This window comes from Paroedura picta, chromosome 16, assembly GCF_049243985.1.
Source record: "Paroedura picta isolate Pp20150507F chromosome 16, Ppicta_v3.0, whole genome shotgun sequence".
In the NCBI taxonomy this organism is placed as follows: domain Eukaryota; kingdom Metazoa; phylum Chordata; class Lepidosauria; order Squamata; family Gekkonidae; genus Paroedura; species Paroedura picta.
In genome coordinates this window covers 24,473,412-24,489,277 of record NC_135384.1, presented here as the reverse complement: position 1 = coordinate 24,489,277, position 15,866 = coordinate 24,473,412, and the positions used below count along the sequence as shown (strand labels likewise).

At 49.5% G+C, this 15,866-nt stretch overlaps 1 protein-coding gene across 17 annotated transcripts in view; it reads left to right on the top strand.

Moving 5' to 3' along the window:
• The window catches only part of SRCIN1 (SRC kinase signaling inhibitor 1), a 279,306-nt gene that overhangs the window by 139,357 nt on the left and 124,083 nt on the right, over positions 1 to 15,866 (top strand). For 4 of the 17 annotated variants that reach the window (XM_077315668.1, XM_077315667.1, XM_077315669.1 and 1 more), the window contains exon 1: positions 7,428 to 7,804. The exons of the other annotated variants lie outside the window; for them this stretch is intronic. The gene's annotated coding sequence lies outside the window, so the exon portion shown is untranslated. Of the gene's footprint in view, positions 1 to 7,427; positions 7,805 to 15,866 lie in introns of those variants that run through there. 17 annotated transcript variants of the gene reach the window in all.

Sequence of the window (15,866 nt, the reverse complement as noted above, 5' to 3'; positions counted from 1 at the left end):
CCCGGGGTGGGAGGGGGGGTTGGGCAGGGCACCTCCGTGGCTAATGGTCCACATTAGTCTCGGGGTGTGTTGCACATTGCCCAGGCATGCCCCGAATAATTACAGTAATCCCAAAAAGGAAACGGAACGAACGACCTTTAAATGACATTGGAGAGGGAGTCACAAAGGCAGCGGAAGAAACCTTTTCCATCTCCGAGACTTGCTTGCATTTCGGAGAGGGGGAGAAAACCCCATTGGTTTCTCTGGCTCCTCCCCCCCCCCCAAGAAATTATTATAAGAGGAAAGCTGCTGGGAATCAGCGGCGTTTTGTTTCAGGGGTGGTCTCGTGTTGCAGAAAAGGGGAGGGGGAGGCGCCGAAAGCCCCCTCGACATGAATCGAAGCGCTCTGCAAATGTCAAAGCACCGCTGTGCGGCGGCTGTTATAATACACAAAGCAAGGCAAAAGCAAAGCAAGCCCAGAGCTGATTTTAATTGTTGGGTCTGTGTTGCTCGTTCTTGGGGAAACGGGGGGGGGGGGGGGGTTTGAGAGCGGGACAGGAGCATCTGCCTAACAGCCCCGGCGTCTATCCGGCCATAAAGATGGGCGAGAAAAGCTCCGCTAATTGAAGATCCAGATGGGAAAGAGAAAACTCGGAAGGCAAACGCTTGCTTTTGATGGTGTAAAAAACTTCCCCGGATGACACAAGAACATGATTCCTGGAGGCATCTGGTGCTCAAGTTGGCCTGGGCAGAACCAGGAAATGCATGAAGAACAGCCGGGGAAATTATGGGAAAGCACCTTAGTGGAACTCGTTGGCCGTTCTCCGGTGCTGGCCTTGGGCTGGCGTCCACAGACAGTGCGGTCGGGCAGTTGCCAGGACCCGGGGCTTCCAGAAGGGGCCTAGGGATGGCCGCCTCCATGTAGGACCAGGGGAGATTCCAGAATCACAGCTCATCTCCAGACTACAGAGATCAGTTCCCCTGGAGAAAATGGCTGCTTCAGATGGTGGACTCTGTGTCCCACTGAGGCCTCTGTCCTCCCCAGGCCCCACCCCCAGATTCCCAGGAGTTTCAAAGCGACTTACAAGTCCGGCTCGCCACGTTAGAAGCCGCTGCTCTTAACCACGACACCAGACTCGAGTGTAACGTGTGTTGTTTGGGGAGGGGAGGCTGGAAATTGCAATTGTTCCTGTTTCTGCTTCACTCAAACAAAATGAAAAAAAGTGGCCGATGCTTTCTAACTCTCCCCCCCCCCAAAAAAAAACACAACCCTTTGAAAAACTGAAGAACTCTCTGCTAATGATGTGAAAGGCCTGGCCATCCTTCACTTGTCCTTGGGATTAATCCAAACTGTTCCTCGCTGCGACTATGAAATGGCAGCTGGGGAAGAAAAGGAAGAAAAATACAGTAATTTTAACAATGGCGGCCTCCTCTCCCCCCCGTCTCTTGTCCTTGCTTCTTTCCGGAGCGTCTAAATTGCTCCGCAAATGTCCCCCTTGGCTGAGATCTCAGTGGCATGTGCCTGTCTGGGAAGCATTAGGGGAAAAAATATACTCTCACAATTATCAAATGAAATATGGGGAGATTATCAAGAGCCACTTGATCTTAACCTTTGAGGTCAAGACGGAGGCAGCAAGCGGGCCTCAATTGCTCCCCGTACCTAATGCCCTTGGAAGTTGTAAGTGGTGGGAAATTAAATCTGAAATCTGGCATTGGAACAAGCAGGGGAAAAAATTCTGCTGTCCACATGAAAGTACATAACAAAACTGGATAGTTTCAGCAGCTGGGGGAGGGAACGCTTGAAAAAGCCACACGAGGAAGGTTGATGAGCTTTTTGACAGCCGTGTCTTTTGGGCAGTCCGGTGTGAATCTGATTCAAGAATGTAAGAGGGGGAAACCAACTCCCAACGCCTCCAGACCAGGTCAAGTGCAAGGCCTACGTCTCCGCTCAGCGGTCTTAAGATTTTTGCCTTGCCAAAGGAGCCCACAGGGACATGATTTTTATTCTATTCCAATTCCTCTCAGTGGTTGTTAATATTTATTATTCACAAATGCCAGGCTGGTAGACTGATATCCTCTGAATCACCGAGGGAGACCTGTGTACAAAACAGTCCTTTCTCTTGAGGATTCCCTACTGGATTGGGTCCCGGTTGAACACAAAAGGGTACTGCTTTGTGCTAGTTTGTTTAAATCCTGCAACAAGTGCTCAGTGTATTGCGTTCCTAGCGGGATCAGGATTCATGCATTGAGTAGATCTTGAACCTGAAGTCTATGGGGATTCCGTCTATGCACAGTCCCCAAGGGACGGTGGGGGGGAAAGATGCTTGGGTAGCGTTGCCAGGTTTGGGTTGGGAAATCCTTGGAGATTTTAGTGGTAGAGCATAAGAAGTACTGAGGCCTTTACTGATAAGAACATCATAGCCCTGTTGGTTCAGACCAGTGGTCCATCTAGTCCGCCATCTTGTCTCACACAGTGGCCAAGCAGTTCCTTTAGACCAGCCTTTCTGATTTTTCTTAGCATTGCAAAACCCCTGATACATTTGTCAAGCTTCAACAAACCCCAGGAGTGGTGCAATCATGCAGGATGTGGTTGGGAAGCATAGCTGTGAACATGCCCACTCAGGGCCCCTCCCCAACCCCTCCAGGCCCATCATTGATCATTTTCAGGTCGGGTCAACATGACCATATATGGCCATTTCACGCAATACATGTTTATAATTTTAAAAATATACCTTAAAAATGAATTAACTCCCACCCATTCAGGAAACCCTTTCAAGGCTGTCAAAAAATCCCAGGGTTTCCCAAAACCCTGGCTGAGAAATCCTGCTCTAGACGGCCAACAACACAGCATAGAGGCCAAAGCCTTTCCCATTACAAGCATAATAGGAGCCCTGCAGGATCAGACCAGTGAGGATCCCTGTAGTCCAGGACCCTGTCTCACAGTGGCCAACTATTTCTTCTGAAGGACCAACAACAGAGCATAGAGGCCGAGGCCTTCCTAAGAACATCAGAAGAACCCTGCTGGATCAGACCAGGGGTCCATCTAATCCAGCCTCCTGTCTCACACAGTGGCCAAGCAGTTACTCCGAAGGGCCAACAACAGGGCAAAGAGCCTGAGGCCTTCTTCCGATATTGCCTTGTGGGTCTGAGGAGAAGGTTCCCTTCAGTCACCGTGCCTAGCAGCCACCAACAGGCCCATCCTCCACAAATCCAATGCCCGTTCAAAGATGTTTATTGCTGGCAGCAACTTACATTCTCACATTCACACCCTTGGAGCAAACCACACTTGCTGCCCCACGAGCAAACAGAAAGTGGAGAAAATTGTATCCTTCCTTTCAGTTAGGTATTTATTTTATTTATTTCAATCTCTAATGTGCCACTCTTGGCCAAGCCAGCTCGTGGGGGCTTACAGCATCTAAAACACCCAATACTCAAAATATATAATATACCCAACATTAAAGTCAAAACAATTACTCAGTGTAATAAAAATGCATCTCACAGCATTAATAAGTGTCTTAGGCTGATTGATGTTCTTCTCCGGCCATGGAGTACTTTAAATATGGAGGTTTCCAGGTGTCAAGGAGGGGCAGTTTACAGTTCATTCTGGAGGTGGATTGTGGCCAATAATTTTGGATCTCCTAAACCAAGTTCCAGTTTTGGGATCTGATGCTTAAAGTTGATCTCCTTAAGACGTGGGCCACATGGATGCTCACTAGAAACTTGGAGGTCTTACCGTAGGTTTGCTAGGTGTGTCATTTTCGTTAGTGCTTTGTACCATTATGCTTATATCCCATTTCTCTTTTTCAAAAGAGGAACAGACTTGGCACTGTCATTTCTCACCAGTTTGCCTTAAATAGGATCAGACAGGCATCTCAGGCGGACAGGAGGTAGCCTTTTCAGTGGTGGCCCCCAGCGTTTGGCCTAGTCAGTATCTTCATTGGTGACATTCCAGAAGGTGGCAAAGACAGTTTGTCTTCAGAGTGGGTCGCTGAAGGGGTGTGAACCCAGAATAATTATTTTATTTTCAAGCTCATTTGGTTGTGTGTCATACAGTCATAGAGCTGGAAGTAGCCCTAGAGGCCCTCTAGTCCAACCCCCTGCTCAGTGCAGGATCAGCCTAAAATAACCCTGACAAGTGTTTGTCCAGCTGTTGCTTGAAGTCTGCCAGGGAGGGGGATGTCAAACATCTGGCCTGCAGGCCAAAACTGTCTCGCCCATGGGTCTTATCCAGCCCTTCAGCAATTGATTACCTTTATTGCCAGATGACAGAGGCTGCGCATTATGTCCCTGCCTCATGCCAATGCGGAATTGGCAGTGGAAGTTGGAGCATCAGGGAGATGCTGTAAGGAAATTCTGTAAGAGCGTTAAGGTATCGGGGTGTTTTTGTATTTTGAATAAAAAAACAATATCACTAAGTGGGTTTGCCCATGCCTTTTATAAAGTTCATCTCACCGGTACCTGGCATTACATTTTATGGCAACATGTCCCGGCCTGACAATGCGGCATTTATGTCAGATCCAACCCTCGTAACAAATGATTTGGCACCTTTGCCTTAGGCAGCCAATTCCCCAGCTGAAATAGCTGTAAAAATACCCTTATGACATCTGCTCTTTTGGAGGTTATCAAAAAAGACTTTCCCCTCTCTTGTAGGTTCCTCGTTTTTGTCTGTTTGGTTTCTTTGCTGTTTGTATAAGGGGTTTTGTCTTAGGGGTCTTTATCGTTCTCAGGGTGCTGCAAATGTTAACAGGTTGATCCTGGTTCTGAATTTTAGAGAAGCCCATCCTCTCAGCGTTGTAAGTTTGCTCCTGTCTCAGGGCTACTATAACCAGCAGTCTGTCAAGCCAGGCATGACGCCAGCACCGTGTTTTTCAAGACCACTTCAAGCTATGCCTGCTGATCACAAATCATGGCTTGGTCTCAATGAACCAAAGTTCTGCTTCTTGACCCCTGGGTTGGTGTTATGTCTGAGAAGAGCCCCGGATAATCAGAACAGAACTCAATGGTAAGTTGTGTAAAATTTCCAGGTGTAGAGTTTTGGTGATTTGCCCTTGTGATTTGCCCTTGCTTTAGGATGCTTTGGGCTGATCCTGCGTTGAGCAGGGGGTTGGACTAGATGGCCTGTATGGCCCCTTCCAACTCTATGATTCTGTGATTCTATGATTCTATGAGAAGCAGAATAAATCACACACACACACACATACACACACACACACACACACACACACACACACACACACGTTGGCCTTAATTTGTACAGATTGCAAAACTCAGCCCTCTGTGATGCCAGATTTTGGGTGGTTTTGATGCAGAACGCTTAGCTAGAGACGGTTTTATTCTTTTCCAAGAGCTGAAGATGGGGGGGGGGGGGGAATCACTGACAGCAACACATTCCCACTGTGGTCATTTGTATTGTTTAGACAGATGTGCAAGGGGGAAGAAAAGAAATATGTTTGTACTCTCCTGGAAGTGAAAACCACTTTAAACTCTTCAAAATTATTATCTGTCTCCCTCCTGCACATATTTGCAGACTCGGGGCGTCCGCCACAGAGGCCTTTAAGCAGTAGCGCAGCTATGATGCCTTTAGACAGGGGTGACCAAACTGGGGTACTCCAGATGTCCATAGACTACAATTCCCATGAGCCCCTACCATCTGAAGGGGCTCCTGCCAGCATGGACATCTGGAGAACCCCAGTTTGGCCACCCCTGCCAGATCAGCTCCCCAAGTCCAGGCCTGAGCAGAAAAACTCAAGGGGCCCTAAACCTGCCCACCTGTTCCTTCTTTTAAAATGTCATCTCCTTTTGCAAATGCAAACTAAAAGAACTTACCTTTACTAGAAAAGCAGGAAAACCTCCACCCCCCCTACTTTTCCTACTATATAGAAAGATCTCCCACCATAAGCCTGGAAAACCTAATATATGATGAGAAGGGATAATTTTAAATTGTAAAGCTTTGAATGGGAAGGGCAACTTATAAAATTATTATTATTATTATTATTATTATTATTATTATTATTATTATTATTATTATTATTATTTTCCCACCACAAATTTGTCCATAATAAAACCCCAATAAAACCCCATTAAAACACACTAGGACCTAAAAGTCATACAATAAGAGTCAAAAATCCCAAAGAACACTGCGGTAAACTCAATAATAACAACAACAATAATAATCCATTGCAAACCAGCTCAAAGCACCCTTTGTCTCCTTACAGTCTTGCCACCTGCATCTGCTTTGGAGCTCTCCAAGGTAGCAGTCAAATGCCCCCCTCTCTTCCTATGCAATGACATGGAGCACAATCCTCCAAGGCAGGGGTAGTCAACCTGTGGTCCTCCAGATGTCCATGGACTACAGTTCCCATGAGCCCCTGCCAGTGTTTTCTGGCAGGGCTCCTGGGAATTGTAGTCCATGAACATCTGGAGGACCACAGGTTGACTACCCCTGCTCCAAGGGACCGGCTCTCTCACCAGAATCCCCTTTGTACCCCGCACTCATCCCTGCAGAATTTGTGGGCGGGGCCAGGCCCCCAAGAGCCTGCTTGGCTACTGCCGGGACAAGACCCTTTCCCACTCTGGACCCATCCAGGAGGAATGGCTCACTGGACAAGGTTGGAGCCCTGTGGGACCTCCTCAGCTTCCTCCTCAGTCAGGCCTGTTCAAGGCCTTCTCCTGATCTCGTTCTGTCGGCCTTCCTGGAACTTATCCACTTTTCCCTTCTCTGTATTTTATTATTTATATACTTATGGCCAGTGTCTGTTTTATTATCTTATATATTATGCATTTGTATATGCAGCTGTTGCTCTATTGTTGTCATCTGTCTTCGGGAAAGGACAGCATGGAAATGTAACCTTCTAATAAATAAATAAGTTCTCCTTTGCCCCCTGAATGCTCTGCCATATGCCTCAAGTCGAAGACCTTCCGCTGGGATCGGTCCAACGCTCCTTCTGTGGGACAGTCTTTGCATCTTCTCCCTGTTGTGTGGTGAGGACTTCCTTCTCCCACACCAATCCTAGGGATGAAGCGGCACCCCTCCTCACTCATCCTGCCTCCTTTTGGCCCTCACAACAATCCTGTGAGGTAGGACAGGCTGAGAGTGTGAATGGCCCATGGCTAGTCCATTAGCTTAATGGCAGCATCAGAATCCCAGACAGCTGGAAGAGACCACTGGCAGGGGCTCACTGGCAGGGGCTCATGGGAATTGTAGTCCATGGCCATCTGGAGGGCCGCAGTTTGACTCCCCCTGGGCAGGAGGATCAGAGGACTGTGGCCAGGCCCAGGTCTGGCAGGCTTGCCCCACTCTAGTAGCACTTGGGCTGGCGTCACGCACAGACTCCAAAAGACAGGTGGAGTCCTGGTTACCACAGCGACGCTGCTCTTATAAGGGAAGCGGGAAAAAGCTTCCTCCTTTCTGCTAAGGTCAGGCTTGGAGGCTTGGAGGGGAGGGGGGAGGGAGGATGGCAGGTGAGTGATGGAGGGGGGGCCACCCACCCCTGCCTCCCTATCCTCCCCCCTAGGTCACTGCCCACCCCCTCCCCCAAAAAAAGAAGAGAGGAGAAGAAGAAGCTGCAGGGCATCTCCCTCTCCTGCATCCCCTCTGCATTTGCAAGCCAACCTGGCTCCGTAGCAGCCGGCAAAGGGGGGGCTGCGGCCGTCCGACCGACCGAGCTCTGCTCCTTCTGCCACCCGGATGAATTTATAGACACTGCAGCCTTCCATTGTGCGGAGCCGGCTGCTTCCCTGGCCGCTGGTGCCCAAGGGATGCGGATGGCTCAGGCGGGGGGCTCCGGCGCTGGAAGGGGACCCGGCAGGATCTAACCTGTGGCAGGTACGTGGGAGCGGGGGGGGGGGCAGACAGGTGGAGGGATGCGGTGGAAAGAAACAGCCAGGTGTGTGTTTTTGTGTATGTGTGTGGGGGGGGGAGATTGGGGGAGAGGGAATCACTGGGGGCAGCCGAGCCTTGAATCATCTTTGCACCGGTGATGGATAATAAGGGGAAATATTCTTCCCCTCCTCCTGTGGGGTCCTTTGGGGGTGGGGGTGGGCAACTAACAAGCATTTCTTAGAGAGAAGGGGAAGGGGAAGGGGGATCCTGTCCCCCCCCCCTTTGCTCTTCCGGAAGGATCTCTCCTGTAATTCGATCACTGCACCAAACTGGAGGAACTGGTCAATAACCCCTTCGGTCCCAGATCCGGGATAGCAGAAGCACATTGTGGCTCGTCTGGCGGGGTGCAGGGGAGGGTGTTGGGGAGGGGGTATTGGGACAGCGGTCCAGACGACAAGGGCATGCACAGACTAGGGCTTGCTCGTACGTGATCTTGCCATATGGAGACAGGAATGGCATGGCTGCATTTGGTTGGGGGGGTTGTGCTTTAATTGGGGGGGGGAGAGAACAAGGAAGGAGAGAAAGGGGTGTGCTGTTGTGTGGTTGCTAAGCCACGGCGCTTGCAAGAACTCCAGGAGGTCAGCTTGAATTTGGGGCAGAAGGGGGCGGAGGGAGAGTTTGTGTGGGTGTGTTCCTCGTGGTAGTTTTCTTCCCGGACGTTTGCAGACAAGGCGAGAAGGGGGTGGGTGGGACCAGATGAAATGAAAATGTATTTGGTGGTTATAGTTTGCACCCTTCCTTTGGGCCAAGATAGTTGTCCCATTTGCTCCTTACAACAACCCTGCAAGGTGGGTCTGGTTGGGCTGAGATAGACCCATCAAGGGTCTCCCCATGAGCTTTGTGGTGGCGGCAGAATCTGAACCCAGGTCCCCCTAATCCAAGCCTAGGCTGTCTACTCTTTTTTTTTTTTTTAAGGGCTGTAAATAGAAGTATAAAAATCTAAAAGTGATGGTAGACAACACATTTTAAGAAAGAGTGACACCTTTCTGTCTCTCCCTCCTCCTCAGCATCAGTGGTAAGGTAGTGTGGGGTGGAAGAACTGGGGAGACATAACTTCAAAGACCCGCACTACCGTGGAAGCTTGCTGCCGTGCAACCTCGCAGGGTTGTTGTGAGGGCAAAATGCAGGAGGGGGATTGATGAATGCCACCATGAGCTCCATGGAGGAATGGCAGGATACAATATGTACTAAATTATAGTAAAGAACAAGGCAGGAGGAATTTATTTATTTATAATTAAACTTCCATAACGCCCCTCCCGGTGTTTACCTTCTAGGCACGGTTTACAGGTTGCAGCACCAGGATTAAGTCTTAAGCGTGTGTTAAAGCTGCACCCCTAAATCTGGAAGATGTATAGTCCCACCTCCCGTCCCCCTCTGCTTTCTTGTTCTGAGAAAAAAAAAACTGCGCATGCTCAGAGGCATTTTTTTTATTGCAAGAATCAGGACAGAGCCCTGATAAACGCTTTCTTAAGGAAAGTTCCACCCCCCCCATCACTTTCTGTAGGCTGCTGTTCCTCAGGATCCCAAAGAGATCCAAACCCCCAAGGAGAGCCAAAACCTGTGCGCTTCCTATGCCTTTGGGATGGAAGAAAGATTTCGGTGCGTCTCATTTTGCCCAGGCTCAGAATATCCGTGTCCACTTCCCCCTTCACGTCCCTCCCGCCTGCCTGTGTGCACACGGGCACACACACAGTCTCGGTAATGATGTAATCTTTACCTCATTCGCCTGCCATAAATATTTATCATTCCCCATTCTGCACATGAGGCTTGAGTTATTTTTAGTGCAATCCTAAGAAGACTGATGCCTTTCTAATCCCTGTTGACTTCGGTCGATTTCAAAGGGAGTACAGTGGTTGGGGATGACACTGTCGACAGGGGAATTGTAAGAAGGCTTTCCTGGAAGTAAAGCCCCATTGCGTAGGCCGGATTGAGATAGCACTGTAAGATCTACCCGTAAGATGTTGCTTAAACAGAGAGCCAGCTGGGCTTCTATTCTGGCAAGCCGGGTTTGATTCCCCGCGTCTTCACATGCAGCCAGCTGGGTGACCTTGGGCCAGTCACAGTCCTGTTCTGTTCTCTCAGAGCTGTCTCAGCCCCACCTCCCTCACAGGGTGTCTGTTGTGGGGAGAGGAAAGGGAAGGCGACTGTAGGCCATTTTGAGACTCCTTTGGGTAGAGAATAGTGGCATATAAGAACCAACTCTTCGTCTTCTTTAGTAATCTCAGGGCTCTCTCAGCCCTACCTCCCTCACAGGGTGTCTGTTGTGGGGAGAGGAAAGGGAAGGTGACTGTAAGCCGCTTTGAGACTCCTTCGGGTAGAGAAAAGCGGCATATAAGAACCAACTCTTCTTCTTCTTCAGTAATATCAGGGCTCTCTCAGCCTCATCCACCTCACAGGGTGTCTGTGGTGGGGAGAGGAAGGGAAGGCAATTGTAAGCCTCTTTGAGACTTCTTCGGGTAGTGAAAAGCAGGGTATAAAAACATCTTTTCTTCTTCTAAAAATATTGCATACGCACACATTATTAATTAGTTCTTTTGAGGCTGCCAATAAGCCCCTTGGGATAAAAATATAAAAATATTTTTTTTTCGAAAAAAAAGTGTGGGTTTGCACACTGGGACGCAACTCTGGTGGCTGAGGAAAACCAGTGAAGCCTCATCAGCCGCATGATTCACCCTGATTTGATGGCAACGTGATTTTTTTTGTAATGTGTATACTTTTGAGACTGTCGCCTGCACCGATTGCTAAGGGTGGGGGTGAAACCACAATGCACAGCGAAATAGATCCTCTTTATTCATATTTTACATCAGGTGGCATGCAAAGCACAGAGGCGACACGTTCCCAGCCCCAAGGATATCAAATCCATCTTAGATTTTTAAAAAAGCACCAGTTCAGAGAGAAACAAGAAATTGGTCCCAGAGGCCTTGGGAACATGCTTGTGGGGGACAGAGGGGGCTATTGGGGAAGAAGGGCAGAGAGACTGGAAAGGATTAAGAGTTGGCCGTGGGGGGTAAAGCAGGGTAGCATCTGAGTCAGAGGGAGGCTGTCCAGATTGTGGAGACAGGCGCAGGGACGGTGGATCAGGGCCTCTGCATTCAGCTGAGCAGCACGAGAATCAAGAATCGTTCTGCTTCCAACACAAGCCCCGATGCTCTGCCTGCAAGCTAATCGCTGAAACAGTTCTGCCTGGCTGAAAAAAGGGCATCTGTAGGTTTTGGCTTCAGGTTGGGAGCCATCTTGTCCTCTTGTGGCACCCTGTAAACACAAGCTGGCAATGTCCTGGCACGGTACCCGCTCTGCAACATCCAATTTTCATCAGTGTTCCATCGCCCCTGAGTCCCTCCCCCCACACACACCTATCAAGGCATGGGATTTTTAGGAACCTGGGGCTGTGGCTTTTTTTATTTAGACTGCTCGGGCGGGCCTGATTTTGGATTCTAATAATAACAACTTTAATTCATATTTATATAACGCTTTTGAACATTCTCCGATCATGACGTGTTTTTAGGGATGCATGCAAAAGCCCTGCAAGGTAGGCCTGAGCTGAAAGTGAGCCTCTTCTCACAAACATTTTGGGCAATGTTGGAAAGTATCCCACCTTCATTAATTCTTTGGCAATGGCTTCAAAAGGCAGCGGTGTCAGGGGAGGGCACTAAGGTGCTAGGCTGTTCTTATTTGCCCTCACTCTGAATTGCTTGTTTGCCTTTTGTGGCATCAGCATATAACCTCGCCTGATTGGCTACACAGGACTGTGACATCATCCCATTTATGACCCCGTTCCTGATTGCCTCGAATGGACCGATCCAGGAAATATTGATTGCCCTCACTCCGAACTGGCTTAATTTGCCCTTTGTGAGATCCTCGAGTATCCAAATCTAATTGGCTATGCAGCATCGTGAAGACAGCCCAAGCTGATTGGTTTGGGCCATAGCGATACCTTCCCATTCTGCGTGAGTCCCGGTTACCTGGGATCATCCCTGAGCAATGGGGAAGAAGACGTAGCAGCTTCAAAGTCACTCCAGAGCGCCGTGCTAAAAGCACCAAAGAACTCAGTTCCTGGGAATTGGGCATGCTTTGAAGCAGCACATAAAAATGACTTCTGTGTACTCTGTTTTAGTAGTTTTCTTCAGGTTGGGCTGAGATTGGAGAGCCAGTGTGGTATTTAAGAGTTGCAACTCTAATCTGGAGAGCTGTGCTTGATTCTCCGCTCCTCCTCATGCAGCCAGCTGGGTGACCTTGGCCTCGTCACAGTTCTCTTCGAGCTGCTCTTGCAGAGCAGTTCTCACAGGGCTCTCTCAGCCCCACCTCCCTCTCCTTGGGTCTTTGAGTTCCTCCCAACAGAACTGTTTGCACCAAGCCAAAGCCGCAGGCTGTACTGTCCCCCTCCCCCCCGACTCATCACAGTTTCAGATGTTTTCCAGAGATGATTACCATGACCCTGACGTCCTGCTTGCTAGCCACAGGCACCCGCTGCCCCAGTGATGTGTTATAAGGTTGATGTCCATATGCTGGGCTCAACAGGGATCATTGTCTAGCCCTTGTTTATCCCTGGCCAGTATACAGTAGGTATCATGCGTGCCCTGGGCCTTTGTGGCGTGCAGATCTACCAGTGGCGCTCACGGCCATCTGTTCATGCAGCCTGGTGGGCTTTGAGCATGCTGCAAACGGGCAGGCTGACCTTGCGCGCATCGGCCTTAAGGGACTTAAGGAGCAGGTGGAGAGTTCGGCTCCATCAGCAGAACGAAGGCTGGCTCAGGAGAAGCAGCATCATGGACGAGCTGTAGAATGGATCCGCCAGGAGGTGATGGGGCCTCTCTTCTGCAATTCTCATGGACATTTTGTTGACAAGCCGAAGGCAACAGGGGAGCTTTCCTGAGCAAAAGCCAGAGCCAGCTGTTCATCTGCAGGAGATGCCGTTTGGGCTGCACTGATGCTATGATATTAATAATGCCTTGGAATATTTTCGACACACAGAGAGTTGAGGCCTTCCTTCCTTCCCTGCCCGGCATCTGGGAGCGCAGTGAGATATTCGGCAGCATCCCCAGTTCTGGAAAAAACACGGCTTCCTAAGGATGCAAGCTCAGGGCTGGCAAACCCCTGGAGATCTGGGGTGGCGGGACACACAGAGTAGGAATGTGACTCAGTAGTCCATGTTTGCAGTGTTATGTCTGTAATATTGGAGAAATATTGTTTTATTGGCATATGTGCCCTACTGATTTAATTGTGCTTTGTAATGGCCTTGGGCGACATACAGTAAATGTTATCGCATCGTATTGAGTAGGAATGCCCTCATCCAAGCGGTACCTGGGGGGGGGGGGTCTCCAAAATTACAGCTCCTCTCCAGACTACAGAGATTAATTCCACAAGAGAAAATGGCTCCTTAGGAGAGTAGACTCATAGAATAATAGAAGAAAAAGAAGAAGAGGAGTTGGTTCTTATATGCCGCTTTTCTCTACCCAAAGGAGGCTCAGTGGCTAACAGTTGCCTTCCCTTTCCTCTCCCCACAACAGACACCCTGTGAGGTGGGTGAGGCTGAGAGAGTCCTGATATTCCTGCTCAGTCAGAACAGTTTTATCAGTGTCGTGGTGAGCCCAAGGTCACCCAGCTGGCTGCATGTGGGGGAGTGCAGAATCAAACCTGGCATGCCAGATTAGAAGTCCGCACTCCTAACCACGACACCAAACTGGCTCTCTAGAATTGGAAGGGACCTCCTGGGTCATCTATGCAGGACACTCCCACCCTATCGCTCATCCACTGTAACCTGACACCCCCTTGAACCTTCACAGACCAGCTCGTGGCGGGTTACAAAGTGTCTGATAAAAATCCTAATAAAATCCTACTAAAGCAGGACAAAAACCACAGAACAACTGGCACAGACATGGCAGAGTTCCACAACAATCCAACCCACAGTCACCTCTAGAGAGGGTGGAAAGGGGGCCAAGATGGGTTCTGAATCCCCAAACAGTGGAATCCCCTTCCGTAAAAGTTTCTCCTGAAGGCCTTTCAGCTGAATGGTGTGTTCTGACCTGCTCAGGAGAACTGGGATTAAGTGGATGGTATAAGGAAGATTGGCTGGAGCATAGCAAGAACGTCCTGTCCTTTCTTAGAGCTCCTGCAGCTGTACGAAGACCGCAGAGAAAACAGAAGTGAACTGTGTAGGGAAAAGAGTTCCGGAGCCATTATTAATAATAAATAATGGTTCTGAGATATCTTCTGTAAATGCTGGAGCATGGCCCTGGCAGTCATCCAAAGAGCATTTCCACGAAGGGTGAGGTTTGGGTAGGGTTGCCAACCTCGTGTGGTTAATTCTTGAAGCTTTGGGAGTGAAGCCTCAGGGGGGCACGGCTTGGGGAAGAGAAAGACCTCAATGGGGCATCATGCCATTCTCCCTACAAAGCAGAATTCCAGGGGTTCCCCAGACCCCACCGGGAAAGGACCATCCAGCTTCCTTACTGCCTTTTCTTTGTTTAGGAGTTGTCACTCGGCAATTAAAACTATATAGGAATTCAGTAGGAGGTGAATATTATTTAGAGCAGTGGTTCTCAACCTGGGGGTCGGGACCCCTTTGGGGGTCGCAGGGGTCGCAGCAGGGCAAGCAGCTTGGCTGGGGAGGGCAACATCGACACAACAGCCTTACGGGGTAGATTGAGATAGTATGTTCATCTGTCTGGAGCAGCAGAAAAGAGCGAGGTCGGCACGGTGGGATAAGAGGCAGAACTGAACTGAACTGAGAAACCCTGGGGGGGAACCAATTTATATACCATCATGAGCAATGGATCTTCACGCCATTGGTCAGTTTCGGTTTAATTTCTGTATTAAAGGACCTGTATTAAAAGGTTGCGGCATTAGGGAGGTTGAGGACCACCGATCTAGAAACTTCTAGGCACATGTGCAGTAAAGTTTTGATTGGGGTCCACTGAAGGAAGCGTTTAGGAGTGAAATGCAGGATGTACCGGTTGCTCGTTGGGATTTGCCATTTCCCGTTGCTTTCCCCCAGGTCCTTCATGTCTTTGCAGTATTTCTATGAATTGTTTGTGCTTTCAAAGCACTGGATGAAGCTTTTCTCCGTATTGTACCAATGCTTATTGTGTTGCCTTTTTTTAGACCCATCGTCGTGCCTCTGCAGTAGGCTAGCTCACCCCTTCGTCATGTCAAGGAATGCGTGTTGCCTTTACACCATGGGTTTTGGTCTTTTGTACAACTGCTACGCACTGTGTGTCCCATTTTGCATTTTGGGGGTGGTAAGACTGTCCGATTAGCATCTGGGAGACCCAGGTTCAAATCCCACTTTTGCCACACCCTTGCTGGGTGACCTTGGGCCACTGCCCGCCAAACCTACCTCGCAGGGTTATTGCGAGGATAAAATGAAGGAGAGGAGAATGCCATAAGCCACTTTGGGTCCCCATTGGGGAGAGAGATGGGGCATCACTGAATTACATTGGAGAGCCAGTTACACTGGAGCCAATTACACTGGAGAGCCAGTTTGGTGTAGTGGTTAGGAGTGCGGACTTCTAATCTGGCATGCCGGGTTTGATTCTGCACTCCTCCACATGCAGCCATCTGGGTGACCTTGGGCTCAACACGGCACTGATAAAACTGTTCTGACCGAGCAGTGATATCAGGGCTCTCTCAGCCTCACCCACCCCACAGGGTGTCTGTTGTGGGGAGAGGAATGGGAAGACGACTGTAAGCCGCTTTGAGCCTCCTTCGGGTAGGGAAAAGCGGCATATAAGAACCAACTCTTCTTCTTCTTCTTCTACATTTAAAAATATATTTGCAGAGGCATGGTTCTTTAGCCTTAGGAAGTCGTCAGACATGGCTGAGCCAGGCCGTGGGATACAAGCCTCTGCATTGCCAGGCGCAGCTAATCCTGGGACTGCACACCCTCCAAGGCAGGCAGGGAAATGTCCCTGTTGCTTGGGACAGAATTACCTTTAGACCTTTGCCGCCAGCCTCTGTCTGCTTGGTCTCGGTCGCCATGGCTGGGCTTGAAATCTGATCGGGTTTC